Raw genomic sequence first — 14,726 nt, 5'->3', positions numbered from 1 at the left:
TCCTGTTATCATTTGGGCACTTTACTCAGGCCTAACACTGAGGATCACTGAAAGATAACAGACTCAACTTCAACTGAGCAGGACTCACAAGCAATTGGTAACAGGCCCATTATAACTGCCCACCTCCGCAACCCATCACAGCTAAGCTCACCCCTCACCAAATGCCCCTCTCTGATCTCTAGCAAACCTCAGCGACTGACATGAACTCCCTTTCCTTAAAAGTTAACCTACGCTGGAGTTTGCAGACACCAGTTTGCTGTTCAAACTCAACCCCACTTCTCTGCACCCTTCTCCCTGTCCCCCAAACTTAGAGCAGGCTCAATCTATTGTGTGGCCAAAAGCAGCAAGCTAAAACAGAAGATAATAAAATGTGAGGCTGGATGAACACAGCAGGCCAAGCAGCATCTCAGGAGCACAAAAGCTGACGTTTCGGGCCTAGACCCTTCATCAGAGAGGGGGATGGGGAGAGGGAACTGGAATAAATAGGGAGAGAGGGGGAGGCGGACCGAAGATGGAGAGTAAAGAAGATAGGTGGAGAGGAGAGTATAGGTGGGGAGGTAGGGAGGGGATAGGTCGGTCCAGGGAAGACGGACAGGTCAAGGAGGTGCTCCTGAGATGCTGCTTGGCCTGCTGTGTTCATCCAGCCTCACATTTTATTATCTTGGAATTCTCCAGCATCTGCAGTTCCCATTATCTCTGAAGCTAAAACAGAAGGGAGTGTTTGTTTTCACAGAAGCCTTACAATGGCTTTGACATTAAGCTCCTTGAATCTGGAGGTGTGTTCACTTCTTTTGCAATGTTCTCAGCTTGCTCTGCAATGTGGTATTTCAGGTTATTTAGTTTCCCTTCAGCTGCTGAAGGAGCGTTTATTTCTCACTCTTCCTTCAAGTCATTCTTTCTCTTTCACAAAATTAAAAGTTGCACCACAATTAAGCAAGAAAAGTGAATTAAATGGTGCTCTTTGTTTGTAAACAAACAAAATATAGAGAGCGCTGGAGAAACACAGCAGTTCTGACAACCGAGATGACAAAGTGTGGAGCTGGATGAACACAGCTTAGTAGCGTTTCTGCCTACCCATGTCCCTCAGAAATTTGTACATCTCAATCAGCTTCTTCCCCAAACCCCAGCTTGGGGTGGGAGAGTCCAAAACTAGAGGGCATAACTTTCTGGAGGGACATGGAGATTGTGTGGGAAGGGATGTTGAAGGAGCAAATTATGATCTACTTGCCTGCGCACGATGGGTTGAATAGCATATTTCTGTTCTTAAGTTCCTATGCTAAGAAGTAGTCTTTTCAGATACTAGCAACCCTGCAGTAGCAAGCCCACACATCCATTCTTTATCTACATTGTCCAGTTGTCCCTTAGCAGACATGCCCCTACAAAGGGAGAAGTGGTGGCTTGGTGGTGTTATCACTAGACTATTAATCCAGAAACTTGGTAATATTCTGGGGACCCAGACTGTGGGATTTGAATTCAATTTATTGGGGTGGTGGGGTGGGGAATAATCTCTAATAAAGAGTTTAATGATGACTACAAAATGACTGCTCATGTCGTTTAGGGAAGGAAACTGCCATTCTTCATCACTCTAGTCTACATGTGACTCCAGACCTCCTGCAATGCAGTTGACTCTCATCTACCCTCTGGGCAGTTAGGGATGTGTAATAAATACTGACCCACAACTTTAAAAGAAAAACACACATCACAGCAGAGCTGCATTCACTTCTTGTCTGGTCTCCTCGTGTACAATCTTCGCTGTGTCCCCTGGCAGAAATCAGGCTCAGGGAACTCTCAACTGGACTCAGCCCAGGATGGGGGTGTGCAATAACTGTACAGAGGCTGGTATCCCATCACCATGTCACTCTTTATTTACATGTGCGTAATAGTATGTGGGCTCCGACCAGCCAGCTCAGAGCCACTCCCAACATGAGAAGATGCTCTGAATCTCTCATTTATATCTGTCAGCCTGGGCTTCTTGATTGGCCCAGGTTAGCAATCCCTATCAATGAGATCCATCAGCCCTCATTCCAATTATTGGGTGCTGAGGGGGCAACAAGATTGGGATTCAGCGGTATCCCCTAACTCAGAAAAAAAAACCCAATGAATTGAAACCCTGGGCAGAAGTTGGAGGGGTTGAGGGAATTTGCGCTGCGTTGGTCGCAAAGCCACAGATTCTGCACCAGTCTGATAAACTTCGAATCAAGTATTACTAAATGCCCATGCATCTCTAAGCCAAATTGCCACCCCCATGAAGTGTTTGAAATATTTACAAGCATTGGTATTGTAATGGCAGTCAGCAAAACATTGCATTTTGTATTTGTGACCTTGTAGTTTCTTGCTATGATTTTTTTCATGGTTGGTAATATTGTTTAGAAATCTATCACCTGCTCACCAGATCATCTTTTAAACATTTGGGTCTAGATGGTGAGAGAGACATGTAAAACCCCCCAGAAAGAACCAGAATGAGAAAAGCCATTCAGGATGTTTCAAAGTTCTAAGTTCATGTATTCTGCCCTTTACCCGCCCTGGAATCGTGTGCAACAGGAACACTGCGTCCCAGCTATGGTGACTCAGTGAAAAATGTTGTCAGGGCAGGTTGGGAGAGAAGGTGTCCAGTTTCCATGAGCCAGCAGGAGATTTATGCACAGCAAGATCCCACCATGACCTGATTTGGCCACATTGGCTGACGGATGAAAATGTTGGCTAGAAAGGAAATTCTGGGCTCTTTCCTTCACGACGGTGTGTGGTGGGATCTATCGCGCCCGTGCGGCAGAGCAGATGTGACTTTGGCTCAATCTCCTCATTGGAAAGATGTCTGTGGATGGGTCACTCGCCCACCCACCTGGCTGCCAGCTGGCAGCTAGCTGTGAGATGGTTACTGTGTAACTCCTACCACACCCTATCCATCCATGGAAGTCTCTTCTGACACCTTTATGTGGTATGGGAAGGCCAGAATATCCATCATTTTAATGTGATTTCCTGGACAGGCTTCCCCTTCTTACAGTGGGTGGAGAGGAATTTTCTGGGGTTTTTTTTTCCTTCTATAAGGAGGGTCCCATAACCGAACCCTGGGAAATCCACAACAAATCTTTTTCCAGCCTGAACAATATCTAGAGAGCATTACCCTCTGTTTCCTATCATTCAACCAGTTTTAGAGCTGTAGAGCTGTATAGCATGGTAACAGATCCTTTGGTCCAATTTATCCATGCTGACCGGATATCCTAAATTAATCTAGTCCCATTTTCCAGCATTTGGCCTATATCCCTCTAAACCCTCCCTATTCATGTAACCATCCAGATGCTTTTTAAATGTTGTAATTGTACCAGACCCCACCACTTCCTCTGGCAGCTCACTCCATACAAGCATCACCCTCTGTGTGAAAAAGTTGCCCCTTTGGGCCCTTTTAAATCTTTCCCCTCTCACCTTAAACCTATGCCCCTCTAGTTTTAGACTCTGCTACCCTGGGGAAAAGACCTTGGCTATTCACCCTATCCATGCCCCTCATGATTTTATAAACCTCTATAAGGTCACCCCTCAGCCTCCTACACTCCAGGGCAAATAGCCCCAGCCTATTCAGCCTCTCTCTATAGCTCAAACCGTCCAACCCTGGCAACACCATTGTAAATGTTTTCTGAAGCCATTCAAATTTTACAAAATCTTTCCTACAGCAGGGAGACCAGAAAGCATGCAGTACTCTAATAGTTGCCTAATCATTAACGTGTGTAGCCACAACATGACTCCCAACTCATATACCCAATGCACTGACCAATAAAGGCAACCATGTTCCCTTTTATTCCATGAGCTACAAATTGCCTTAGACCAAGCAGTGTTAACTGCGGAATAATGATCCGGAGTCCCTTTGCTTAACTCTCATTTGTGGTGAAGTAATTGGGGCAAAAATCCCAAACAGAAACTTTTATGTTGAACCTTTGGTTTTTTGGCACCTCTTTGCTGTTCAATTAGACTGGACGTAACGTGACTCATCCATGCCATTGTTTAAAATAGACTGTGATTAAATCTGTAAGACGATACAATTGAGAAATTATTGTCCTTTGATTTTGTTTGTGTCACATATGTTAATACTCATTGTGTGGACAATAGTTCTAGCGCACCAATATGTGATCAATATGGCTGTGTATCATGCATATATTGAAATAACTCTACAAGAAGCTGGTATCCCATCACCAAGTCATCCTTTATTTGCACATGGAGAGTCTTTGACACTAATCCAGCTCTCAGAGTGAACAGAAATTCTAGCCCTCCTGCTTATATCTGTCAGCCAGGGCTCCCTGATTAGACCAGGTTAACAACCCCAATCAGGGAACCCATATTCTAATGACATCTACATGGCTGACCTCTTTAATCACTACATGTATGTTTCTTGCTTTGTTATACTGTGTGGCAGAGGTGAGACCATGTGACTCAGATAGAGAAAGGGGACTTGCATTTATATAGTGCCTTTGCCATCCTCAGGGTATTGCAATGCTGTTTATAGCCATTGCCGTATTTTTTGAGCTATAATCAAAATTATGATGTAGGGCACAGAGCGGCTATCAGCCATGTGATAAGGCCAGATTAAGTGCTTTTCGGTGACTCATTGTCAAATGCTTCATCTCCAGAAGTAGCAATCAGGGCCACCCACATTTCAATGTCATCACCAAAGCAGGTAAGGCCAGATTTTGACTTCTCTGTCCTCGGACCACACTTGGAATCCTTTACGTTCTACTCCACCTCGGTACAACCACCTCCAAAATTTGATCTCCATATTCCACAGGTTCATTTTAGGCCAGTTATACGCTCTGGCTTCAAACTTGGTCTAATCCCCCAAATACAGAGGAGTTTTTAATCGTAGAGTCATAGAACATAGAAAAGTACAGCACAGTACAGGACCTTTGGCCCACGATGTTGTGCCGTGGAATAATCCTAATCCAAAATTAAAATAACCTAATCTACATTCCCCTCAATTCACTGCGGTCCATGTGCAGAATCATTGAGCAATGAAACAGACCCTTTGGTCCAACCATTCCATCCCAAACGTAATCCCAAACTAAACGCATCCCACACTAGAATTTAGGAGGTTGAGAGGTGACCTGTTAGAAGATTATAAAATAATGAGAGGTGTCGAGGGGGCATAGCTTTAAATTGAGGGGTGAAAGATATAGGACAGACGTCAGAGGTAGTTTCTTTACTCAGAGAGTAGTAAGGGAATGGAATGCTTTGCCTGCAATGGTAGTAGATTCGCCAACTTTAGGTACATTTAAGTCGTCACTGGACAGGCATATGGACGTACATGGAATAGTGTAAATTAGATGGGCTTGAGATCGGTATGACAGGTCGGCACAACATCAAGGGCCGAAGGGCCTGTACTGTGCTGTAATGTTCTATGTTCTATGTTCTCCTACCTGCTCCTGGCCCATATCCCTCCAAACCTTTCCTATTCATGTGCTTATCCAAATGTCTTTTAAACATTGTAACTGTACCCACATCCACCACTTCCTTTGGAAGCTCATTCCACATGTGAACCACTCTCTGTGTAAAAAAAAATACGTCTTTTTAAATCTCACTCCTCTCACCTTAAAAATGTGCCCCCTCGTCTTGGAATACCCCCATCCTAGGGAAAACCCAACTACCATCAACTTTATCAACACCTCTCATTATTTTATAATCTCTAACATGTCACCTCTCAACCTCCTAAGTTCTAGTGAAAAAAGTCCCAGCCTATCCAGACTTTCTTTACAACATATAGCTAACAAGGTGTGGAACCGAATGAACATTTCTGAGAAGGGTCCGGAACTGAGATGTCAGCTTTCCTGTTCCTCTGATGCTGCCTGACCCGCTGTGTTCCTCCAGCTCCACACTGTGTTATCCCTGATGCTGCCTGGCCTGCTGTGTTCCTCCAGCTCCACACTGTGTTATCTCTGATGCTGCCTGGCCTGCTGTGTTCCTCCAGCTCCACACTGTGTTATCTCTGATGCTGCCTGGCCTGCTGTGTTCCTCCAGCTACACACTGTGTTATCTCTGATGCTGCCTGGCCTGCTGTGTTCCTCCAGCTCCACACTGTGTTATCTCTGATGCTGCCTGGCCTGCTGTGTTCCTCCAGCTCCACACTGTGTTATCTCTGATGCTGCCTGGCTTGCTGTGTTCCTCCAGCTCCACACTGTGTTATCTCTGATGCTGCCTGGCCTGCTGTGTTCCTCCAGCGCCACACTGAGTTACCTCTGACTCCAGCATCGATAGTTCCTACTATCTCTTTCTTTACAACATGGATTCCCAACTCCTATACTTTAAGGACTGAGCAATGAAGGCAAGGATGCCAAACACCTTGTACACTGGGAAGGCGACGGTAATGTAGTAATGTCACTGAACTACTAACCCAGAGATACAGGCTGATGCTGTGGAAGTACGGGTCAAAACTCACCGCAGCAACACGTGGAATTTTAATTTTAGTTCAAAAAGCTGGAATGGAGGGCAGTAATATGTCCCTATCTCTGGTCTAGAAGGACAAGGATCAGGTCCCACATGCTGCAGAGGTGTATAATAGCATCGCTGGACAGGTTGATCAGAAAATATCTGGATGTGAAAACTTGTCCCGTGAAAACTATAGCTGAATGTCGTAGGATTCCCATCTGGTCTACCGTCCTCCTATAGGGAGGGCAATCCACCACCCTTACCTGATCTGGCCAATGTGTGAATACAGACCCATACCATTTGCTCTCTGAAATGGCCAAGGAATCCATTCTGTTCAAGGGCAATTGAGGATAGACAACAAAAGCTGATCTCAGCAGTGACGCCATATCACATAAAATCCTAAAGAAATAAATAATCCTCAACTCTACTCCAAAACCCTTCCTTCACCTTTCTGCACCTTCCCAATCTTCCTTAAAACCTACTTTCTGGATCCACTTTCTGGATCACAGCTTGAGCCTAATTTTCGCCTTATTTCTGTTTGGATTTGAACCTACCGTACTTAAGTACATTCAAGCAGTTTCAATCAATAAAGAAGTTCTTTATCAGCTGTAAATTCCCCTCCCCAAGCCACATAGTATCCTGGCTTGGGAATATATCACTGTTCACTGGCTCAAAATTCTGGGATTCCTATTCCTACAGCTCTGCTCCAAATGGACTGCAGCAGTTTTAGAATGCAGCTTACGGTCACTTTCTCAAGGACAATTGGAACTTTGGGCAGAAGAGCGGCAGATGGAATTTAATGTGGATAAATGTGAGATATTGCATTTTAGTAAAACAAGCAAGGGCTTGACTTATGCAATTAAAAGTAGGGCCTTGGGCAATGTTGTAGAACAGACAGACCTAGGAGTTTGGGTACATAATTCTTTGAAGTTTGCATCGTATATAGATAGGGTGATTAAGAAGGCATTTAGCGTGCTCGCCTTCATTGCTCAGTCCTTTGAGTACAGGAATTGGAACATTATATTGAGCTGGTGCAGAATGTTGCTGAGGCCTCTTTTGGAGTACTGTGTCCAGTTCTGGTCTCCCTGTTATAGAAACAATATTATTAATCTGGAGTGGGTTCAGAAGAGAATTTGCATGGTGTTGGTGTGAATGGAGGGTTTGAGTTATAAGGAGAGGCTGGGGCGGAAAAGGTTAACAGGTGACCCTTATAGAAGTTTTAAAACTCTTGAGGGATATAGATAAGGTGAATGGTGGTTTCAAGACCAGGGGGACATTTTTAAAGTGAGAGAAGAAAAGTTTTAAAAGGACATGAGGAGCGACTTCTTATATAAAGAGAGTGGTTCGCGTGTGGAATGAACTTCCAGAGGAACTGATCGATGTGGGTACAGTTGCAACATTTAAAATAAATTTAGATAAGTACATGAATAAGAAATATTTGGAGGGATATGGGCCAGGAGCGGACAGGTGGGACTAGTTTAGCTTGGGAGCATGGTCAGCATGGACTTGCTTGCTCTGCAGGGTCTGTTTCCCTGCTGTATGACTCTATGACAATTTGGAATGGATAAGAAATACTGGCCCTGCCAGCTACACCTACATCTCAAGAAAGAACAACAAAAATATGAAAATTACAACTGGATGACTCTTCCCGGTGCAAAATATGATTAAAGTGAATGAGGGCTCAGCGCTGACATATTCTAAATCCAAGCATTGTTAAACAAGGCAGGTAGAAACATGGCCTTATATGTTAATGAATAAATTGACTCTTACACATGTCTTTTCTTCAAATAACAAAATTAGAATAATAGAATTCCTCGTAACCACAGCTTATTGACTTCATCAATCAAAGTCATGTTAGATTATAATAAGAAAGGAGAGGATAAGATGCGGCTTTCACTTATTGGCAGAATGCCCTCATGTTGAGTGATGGAGGGTGGGCTGATTCTGATTGGAGAGTAATTGTGAAGGGCTGATGAATAAGATAGCTCCTAGGTTCTAAAGGTTAAGGAAGGGATGAATGGCTAGATGATGTTGATCACAGGTCACTATATCTTTGCACAGTCTTTTACATTGTGGAGAAAAGGGACAACAGAGGTGAAACATATGATTATGCAGAGCTGGTCATTCAATTCTCTTCTTGACCAACTCATTTCAAACTGAGGTTTCCTTCTCTGGTGCCACATTACATTTTCTGATAAAATGTCTTTCTTTCTGAAGAGAGAGGCAGCGGGTAAACATTATACCAGGTTGTTGCAGAATGCTCAGAGATAATGGGAACTGCAGATGCTGGAGAATCTGAGATAACAAAGTGTGGAGCTGGATGAACACAGCAGGCCAAGCAGCATCTCAGGATCACAATGTGTTGCAGAACGCTCTGTTGGTTAAAACCACACTCTATCCAAAAAACAGTTAGTGAACTTTGTCCTCTTCTGTAGTGCATGGGAAGGCTTCACTTACTCTTTTGTAACAGGAAAACAAAGAATTGAATATTGAGGAGTTGAGGCACATACCTTCAACACCATTTCTGCCCCTCGTTGAAGTCCCAAACTCTGGGTTCTTGCCTCTGTCTCCCAACCCCTGGGGAATTGGCATCTTTCTAGACTTGGAGGTTTGCAATCATCCTTGTGTTCAAATGAGTCATCAATCCTGTTAACTTTAATAGTGACTCACAGAGTGATCGAGTGCCAATGATAATCACTGAGATTAGACACTGTTGTTTAATGTGTGTGCAACATTTGGCAGATTTTGCTTTCAGCTGAATATATTGCCAAGACACTTCAATGGTCAGTGAAAACATATTTATTAGAGTTTTTACTTTCCTCGCTTGACAAAAACATTTGCTTGTGACAGAGATGGCTGTGCCTGTTCATGTCATTTACATGTTGCTGGATTTGATTCATTTCTACAGACAGATCTCAAGATGCTTTCCCACACCAGGAATTAAAAGATACAAGCTAGGTGAGGGTAGCACAGGAACTAGACAGGTTCTTGTTTTATCAAGCTGAGTTGGAGCAGACCTTTCAAGTAACTATTTCAGTTATATAGTCATGGAGTCGTACAACACAGAAACAGACCCTTCAGCCCATCATGTCGATGCCACATTTCCCAAATGAAATAGTCCCATTTGCCCGCTAAACCCTTCCTATTCATGTACCTGTCCAAATGTCTTTTAAACATCCTTATTATACCAGTCTCCACCACTTTTTTCTGGCAGCTCGGTCCATACATGCACCACCCTCTGTGTGAAAAAGTTGCCCCTCGGCTCCCTTTTCAATCTTTCCCTCTCACCTTAAACCTATGCCCCTTAGTTTAGGACTCACCTACACTTAAGATAAAGGCTTTGACCATTCATCTTATCAACACCCCTCATGATTGTACAAGCCTCTATAAGGTCAACCCTCAGCTTCCTATGCTCAAGGGAAAAAAAAAATCCCAGCCTATCCGGTCTCTGGTATAACTCAAACCCTCCAATCTCAATAACATCCTTGTAAATCTTTTTTGCACTCTTTCCAATTTAATAACATCCTTTCCATAGCAGGGCAACCAGACTTGTACTCCAAATGTGGTATTACCAATGACTTGCACAGCTATAACATGACATCCCAATGCCTATACACCATGTTCTGACCAATGCAGGCCAGCATGCCTAATGCCTTCTTCACTACCCTGTCTACCTGTGACTCCACTTTCAAGGAACTATGTACCTGCCCCCCAAGGTCTCTCTGTTCTAGAACACTTCCCAGGACCCTACCATTAACTGTATAAGTTCAGACTTGGTTTGCCTTACCAAAATGAAACACTGCACATTTATCCAAATTAAGGTTCATCTGCCACTACTCAGTCTATCAGCCCATCTCATCAATGTCCTGTTGTACTCGAAAATCACCTTCTTCACAAAGTGATTTTTTTCCCAAGAATACAATCTCACAGAGAAATCTGTTTTAATGTTCTCTCTTCCCGAAGCATTTGTACGTGTATGTGTGCGTGAATGCGTGTGTTTGTGCGTGTGCACATGTGTGTATGCATTTGTATGTCTGTGTGTGTGTCAATGCATGTGTATATGTTTCAGGGATTTTAGAGGGATACAAATGTATACTTTCATATTGCTCACTGTCATCAATTATTGCTTTGAATTATCTTGCATTATCTTTATTGAATAAATTTAGTTTGGGTAATAAACTCCAAAAAGTGCTTATTAAGAAACCAAGCTGATAGTTTTTCTTGTTTCAAACAAATAATATTGGTCACCTTGGTAACTGGAAAGGCATTACTGAGGGGAACAAAAACAGAAGTTGCTGGAAAAGCTCAGCAGGTCTGGCAGCATCTGTGAAGGAAAAAATGCAGTTAACATTTCGGGTCCGGTGACCCATTCCTCAGTTCCTTCACAGATGCTGCCAGACCTGCTGAACTTTTCCAGCAACTTCTGTTTTTGTTCCTGATTTACAGCATCTGCAATTCTTTCTGTTTTCATTATTGAGGGGAATCCCCTGTGAATTGTAATCACATCAAAATCAGTGAATAATTTTGGAGGTTTGTATTCACTAAAAATAAAAACTAGCAATAAGTAAGACTTTAGAGAGCCTTGAGATAGGTCAACACTGAGTGAAGAGGTGTTTCCCGTTAGTTGAGACCAGATACGGAACCATTACTAAGAAATAATCAGTGACAATGTCAGTTGCTAGTAAATGGAGAGTATTTGGAACTTGTGATTGCGAGGAGCAAGAAACAGGATGCATTTCAGGGAAAGCTGGACTAGTGCATGAAGCAGAATGCTATAGAATCCCAACAGTAAGGAAGTAGGCCATTCAGTCCATCGAGTCCAAGCCGACCCTCCGAAGAACATCCCACCCCTAACCCTAGCTCTGCATTTCCCGTGGCTAACCTACCCAGCCTGGGCGTCCCTGAACACTACGGGCAATTTAGCATGATCAAACCACCCTAAACCTGCACATCTTTGGACTGTGGGACAAAACTGGAGCAGCCAGAGGAAACCCATGCAGAAACTGGGATATTGTACAAATTCCACTCAGCCAATCTCCTGAGGCTGTAATCAAAGCTGGACCCCTGGTTATGTGAGGCAGCAGTGCTAACTACTGAGCCACCGGGCTGGTGAGGTGAGATGAACAAGAATCGACTTTCTCCCCTGAATCATCAGGCAATCATCCAAATGAGGGTGACTCATATTTCATCTCATTGTTGTATGTGGAAGCTTGTTGCATGCACAGTATCCATAATATCACAAATACCAGCAGATGAGCCATATGGTTTGCTTCTCTGCTTAAAAAAAATGAAACAATTGTATTGAAATAACTCTGTGATTTTCATTATTTAAACAGTAATGCCTACTATTCCATGCCAACAAAAGGATTTATTTATCTGGAATCTACGGTTGGTGCAAACCTCCTTTAATTAGTTACAGGCATTCAGTCTACACATTTAATATTGGCCAAACAAAATTTAAGTCGCAGACTAGTGCTAACTGAGCAAGGTTAGTTTGATAATGGCTGTTAAAGTTATTTGGGAATATTCTATGAGGCCGTCAGCCTGCATCTCTCTCACTTGTCATTTCTCTGTTGATTAGGACAAACCCTGCATTCTTGATGTTGGTCGCTCAATGTATCTAACATTTGAAACACCCAGTTGTCCTACAACCAAACAGAAAGCAAAAAGGTTCTTTATTATTCAGTTTTTAACTCATTATTTTCTGATTTTTAACTCCCAGTGCAAATAACCTTTCTGTCTCCATCATCCTGAGAAGGCATACAGTGTTTTAGCTTTTATTAATAGAGGGATCGCGTTCCGGAACCAAGAGGTTATGGTGAAGCTGTACAAAAGTCTGGTGCGGCCGCACTTGGAGTATTGTGTACAGTTCTGGTCACCGCATTATAAGAAGGATGTGGAAGCTTTGGAAAAGGTGCAGAGGAGATTTACAAGGATGTTGCCTGGTATGGAGGGAAGGTCTTACAAGGAAAGGCTGAGGGACTTGAGGCTGTTTTCGTTAGAGAGAAGAAGATTGAGAGGTGACTTAATTGAAACATATAAAATAATCAGTCGGTTAGATAGGGTGGATAGGGAGAGCCTTTTTCCTAGGATGGTGACGGCGAGCACGAGGGGACATAGCTTTAAATTGAGGGGTGAAAGATATAGGACAGATTTCAGAGGTAGTTTCTTTAGTCAGAGAGTAGTAAGGGAATGGAACGCTTTGCCTGCAATGGTAGTAGATTCGCCAACTTTAAGTACATTTAAGTTGTCATTGGACAAAATATGGACGTACATGGAATAGTGTAGATTAGATGGGCTTCAGATTGGTATGACAGGTCGGCACAATATCGAAGGCTGAAGGGCCTGTACTGTGCAGTAATGTTCTATGCTCTATGTTTCTATACCTACTCCCCAAACACCACCAAGGGTTCAATATTGTTTACAAATAGATAGCGAAGTGCTCAAATATTTAAAAGGAAACATCTTCACTTGAACTACACAAGACCATAAGACTTTAGAGAGTCATAGACCATTCAGCCCATCGAGTCTTCTCTGCCATTCAGGGAGCTCACGGCTGATCAGACAATCCTCAACCCCACTTTCTAACATTTTATCCATAACCCTCGATTCCCTTCCTGATTAAAAATCTATTTATCTTAACCTTAAATGGCCCAGCCTTGACAGTCCCTACAATAAAGAATTCTACAGATTCATCCCCTCAAAGAGAAGAAACTCCTCCTCATCTCTGTCTTATTCTGAGATGATATACTCTGATCTTAGACTCTCTGAAATGGGAAACAACCTCTCCACATCAGCACTAAGTGCCCTAAGAACCTTGCATGCAGCAACATGGTCACCTCTCATTCTTTTAAACCCTGATGAGTACAGGTCTAACCTAGTCAACCTCTCCTCATAAGACAGTCCCTCCATACCCAGGATCAGCCCAGTGAGCCTTCTTTGGACTGCCTGCAATGCCAGTCCATCTTTCATTAGGTTGGGATTAGGGTGACCTTCTTCCTGATCACTGTCCATAGCAGTTTCCTTGGGATCAACCTTCAGCTCCCAGGGATTCCAGAGCAATTGCCTGCCATCATGTGTTGAGCTTTGACACACCTTATTTGCAGTGTAATGCCAAAGAACACAGTGAAACAAGTGATGCTCAGCACAAGGACTGCCCTGTTGGATGTGAAGGAGCCATCACGCAAGCACAACTCAACTCAAAAAGCAGAGATAGAACACAGAACATAGAACAGTTCAGCACAGAACAGGCCCTTCAGCCCACAATGTTGTGCCGACCATTGATCCTCATGTAAGATAAGGGCCTATACTTGGGTCATCTCCAGAGCAATAAATAAAAATCCACAGTTTGCTATCGTGATCAGTCCTGAAGGAGCTGCACTGAAGGATCAATGCAACTGATCTATGAACATCATCACCACTGCCTGGCCATGACATGGTACAGTGGATGGCATTTATGAAGAACCTCCTTACGAAACGTTTGGCTCTTTTGACCACCACCACAAGTCTCTGATACCTCTCCTCACTCTGTCAATCCAACACCCCTCCCCACTCTCAGTTGGTTACTGTCAGTGCGCAAACACTAACTGAGCTCCCTTTGCCTGCTGTTGAACCAGTTGCTCAAGATTCTTGGCACTTTATTTAGCACAGGTAGGGGAGTTCACCCACGTTTCTTGGCCAATTGTCTTCCCTGAATCAATAGGCAATTAGATAAACAAGTTTGACTTGTCAATCATCTCATTGTTGGACGTGGAATCTTGTCATATGCAAAGTATCTGTCATAGCAAAACAGCCTTTCAAATGAATTCATTGTGTATCAGGCAGTGTGGAATATTTCTGAAAGATAGAAACAAACAGTTCTTTGTGCGTTCTGAAACCGCCCTGGCCAGATGGCACTTACCCTCATGAAGAGCAGAGAACCTTATCTCGGTCTGTGGAAATGGCATTGAACTGTTGCAACCTTGGACAAGCTGGTAGGGCCTTGCCATGGTCCCCTGCCCTCATCCTAGTAGCCACCTTTGTGTGTAGCTGCATCAAGCTGTGCATAGATGCACACAAGTGCCACAGCCTCCTGAATTTCTACCCGTCCCCAGTTTTGCGAGGGACAGGACTGGCCTCCTTGCTGCAGAATGCTGCAAGTAGTTGGTCTATTCCATATCACCTATCCTTTATGGAGGAATTTGCAAAGAAAAGCATCTTTGACCACAGGTCCATCAGGAAGTGGTCAGAACATAGTGCCCTTAAGACCTTGAGGGAAAAGGAGAGGTTGGATCCTGTTGCGTGGTTCCCCGAACAGACTGTCAAAGCCATTTGGCGGAATG

The sequence above is a fragment of the Stegostoma tigrinum genome, chromosome 35 (assembly GCF_030684315.1).
Source record: "Stegostoma tigrinum isolate sSteTig4 chromosome 35, sSteTig4.hap1, whole genome shotgun sequence".
Classification (NCBI taxonomy): Eukaryota; Metazoa; Chordata; class Chondrichthyes; order Orectolobiformes; family Stegostomatidae; genus Stegostoma; species Stegostoma tigrinum.
The sequence above is the reverse complement of the archived record's forward strand: the minus strand, read 5'-3'. Positions refer to the sequence as shown.